The sequence below is a fragment of the Apis dorsata genome, unplaced genomic scaffold, assembly GCF_000469605.1.
Source record: "Apis dorsata unplaced genomic scaffold, Apis dorsata 1.3 scaffold_474, whole genome shotgun sequence".
Lineage (NCBI taxonomy): Eukaryota > Metazoa > Arthropoda > Insecta > Hymenoptera > Apidae > Apis > Apis dorsata.
In genome coordinates, this window is record NW_006263712.1 from 111,308 (window position 1) to 114,992 (window position 3,685).

The 3,685-nt window shown below is 32.5% G+C and overlaps 1 protein-coding gene across 5 annotated transcripts in view; it reads left to right on the forward strand.

Annotated features, from left to right (window-relative positions):
- The window catches only part of LOC102675607, a 106,547-nt gene that overhangs the window by 26,971 nt on the left and 75,891 nt on the right, over window positions 1–3,685 (forward strand). The gene's annotated exons all lie outside the window — the stretch shown is intronic.

Consider the following 3,685-nt stretch of genomic DNA (forward strand, 5'->3'; position numbering starts at 1 on the left):
GAAACATTTGATTCATGCATGAAATAATATTTGATGTGTCGAAAGTGATCCATCTTGGGTGGATGAATACTTCATCTTTTTTCTAGATTGATGTAGAGAGCAATTATTGTTGTCGATGGATTCCGCGGCAATTAACTTCGTCGAGTTGAGCCGATGAAAAAGTATCGATTTGATCCAAATATTAAATATTATTCGTGCTGTCAAAAGTGATCCATCTTGGATATGCTTGAATATCTCATCTTTTGTAGATTGGTATACAGGGCGATTACTGTTCCCCCGGTGGGTTCGAAAGTAATGTCGCGAATAATCCTCGAAAATAATTAATCAAAAAAGTGAGCGATCCGGATCATTTTCAATGCGTACATCAATTGTAGATATTAAGTATTATTTAATAATCCATCTTGAGTGGATGAAGATTAAATGTCTCATCTTTTATAGACTAAGGTGCACTTTTTTTTTCCTCAAAAATAGAATTGGATATACAAAAAGAAAAACGTTTATGTGTATTTATGATTTATTGCACTTTCGAAATGCCCTTTATATCGAACGTTCAAAGGCGAATATTAAGTACGACCGTGGGCGATACAAGAGCAAAGTGATGAGGAATAGGATGAGCGAAGAGGAAGAGGAATGCCTTGAATGTTGAATATGAAATCCTAGATCTCCTCCGTATTTTTCTTCGCTTCTGAAGGCCAGAAATGGAATTGGACGCGCGTAGAAAATATCGCATGTACTTGCAATTTGTGATTTGTGACACTAGCGAGATGCGCTTTGTCTCTAGCTTTGCTCCTAGTGTGGCAAAGTGAATGAGGAAGAGTTTTCTCTTGTTGGTAAAAATCTTGACTATGACTCCTCATTTTTTTATCTCTCTTTTTTTTTTCTCTCTCTCTCTCCTACACTTCCTCCGACAAGAATCCTTCTCGCTTGTCCAGGGATGAAACAATGCTACGAGCTGACCGCTAGCCTTTGTCTTCCGGTCGATTGATCGATGCGGTTGGTTCCTCGTTGTACCTATTTTTTCTCTCTCTCTTTCTCCTTCCTTCTTTATTATTCTCTTTTTTTTTATGTTCGCTTTTTTTTTGTACATAACGCAAGTTGTGTATGGACAGGTGAAATCATAAATCCTTGACTGTCAGAGTCGATTCATAGGCATCGAAGATGCCGGGCCAGCCGTGACAAAAGACCAGTCGTAGCGAGGAACATGGTTCTTTTTGTCGCGAATTGTTGGTTGACGAACGAGGTGGTGATATAGTGCGCAACGTTTTTGCAACGATGATTAAGCTTGACGTGTTTTGCTTCCTCTTTGGGATTTCTGTTTTGACGGTGACTGGACTACGGATGCTTTTGCAAGCTCGCGCTTTTGTGAATATAAGTAAGGAAATGCTACAGTCACTCAGGTATGTCTTTGTACGTCGCATATAAAAGGGCAACTGTTATTAAAATAAATTATATGCGTAAAAATAGTTCGTGTAACTATTGTCACGACTTTTTCTCTGATAAACTGAGAGGAAAATGTTTTGGATTAAAAAATTAGTTTTTCATCGATTATATGTTGCAATTTCGAAAAAAAAAAAAAAGAAAAGAAAAGAAAAAAGAATTAAGATCATATCGGATTTTTTAAAAGATTTATTTTTATCTCAAATTCATCAGAAGATTATTTAAAAGACTGAAGATATAATTACAAAAGGACACACTTTGAATAAAATTTATTTCTTAATAAAGAAACACTTCTTATAAAGAAACACAATTCTTATTGTACAATGAAACTTAAGATTCTATTTTAATAAAAGTACTTTTTTTTTTATGTAGAGTATACAAAAATTTTCCTACTTAACTTTATGCAGATATTTATTTCACTTATTAAATATCGTAATTAGTACGTACTTTTCTTTAAACGTCGAGTATCTCTTATCCATCTTTCTTTTGCATCTTTAACTTTTTTATTAATTTAATTAACAACTCTCTCTCTGGGAGGTAATGGTGACAACGAGAAGAACAATCCTTCTCGTCGTCTATTAAAAAAGAAAGATTGTACAGTGGCAATAAAACGAAGGGACGATTCTCTCGTTTGATATTAACTGGGCGCATTGGAGTGTGCATAAGGAGAGGAATGGAAGGAAGAAAGACGAGTTGTTCCATAATATTACGGTAAATAGCACTAGTCTGTAGGCTTGATGCGTGACAATGGAGACAAAAGACATTTGTCGTCATTGTTCCTGTCTGTTGCGCACCTGAGCCATCTGACTTGTCCAAACGGACAAGTCCAAATGAATAGAAATCAAACGTTGACAAATTTCTATCCTTCGTGACCGGATATATCACGGTGAAAGAGTTATAACGTTACCTCTGCTCGCGATTGCCTCGTGTAGAACAACGTTTAATATCTCTTGCAATATTTAATATCTGTTCGTTTATCTTAGACCTTGCAGTGGTAACGTTCTCGCGGATTAATTATACGCCTGGCTCTTTTTGTTCTAAAACTGCTATTGAATTTTATGCTAAGCAGATGGACAAATTACAGTATTGTGCATAAGTCGTGAAGCACTTACGAGTCGGAAATGTTTTGTTTCCGTAAATGAATATACTTAAATATACTTGATATTATTTTAATTCTGTTTTCGTTTTGTTCAAGAAACGTTTAATCCAACGATTATTAATATTTTCCGTGACCTCGTTCCATCCAGAATATCGTTATCGAATAATTTTTTAACAAATGTATTCCATATATCGTTTCATTGTTTTATTGGAACGAATGAATTAAGGATACTTGGTATTATTTTAATTGGATTGTTATTCCTTGAGAGGAATTTAATTCAACGTTTATCGATATTTTTTAATATATGTATCTTAATCTCCTCCTGATTTGCCTCCTTTACTTTTTTTTTTCTTTTCTTTAGATTTTCTTCAATTCTAACTAAATCTCTGAAATAGTTTACATGTATCTTGTAATAATAAATTTAGATGAGGACTCTATGGCAATATTTCAAAAAGATTTGTAAACCAGGAGAAACCATAAACGAACAACATCATAGAGAGAATATTTAAAGATTCATTTCCATACGAGAATATGTTGAAATGGTTCCTAAATCTACCTTTAGTTACCATTAGTTACTCAGCAACGTAGATGGTCTGAGACTTTCACGTACGATCATATCCACACAAGATCATATTCTCGTAGAGTCACTCACAAAAGATCTCGTGTGTATTCTGCATAATAGTTATTTTTATTAAAGTAATTTCGTATAATAATATAATTATTTCTTGAATACAGTTTTATCATTCTAAGAAAAGATACGAATATTATTTCATGAAAATATTCGAATAAGACGGTGAAATATCTACTTGGTTTTAAAAAATTACATCATTTTTATTTGAAAAATAAAAAAACACTTTTTTTTACTTTTGAACAATGAGAAAAATCATTATATAAGAAGTATGTTATATAAAATTATAGCAGAATTTCATCCAAACAATAATTAAAGCGAACAATTTATAATTAAAGCTATATAATAAAAGTTCAAATAATAGTTCACGTAAATGAATTTAATTGGCAGGATTCATTTAATTGGGTATTAATTAAAATTTCGTGCCAATAATGAAAATTCTACGTATATAGATATATTTATCTGTTTATGAATATGTGTATGTATTTTACATTTTCCTTTTTTTTTTTTTTTTTTTTTTT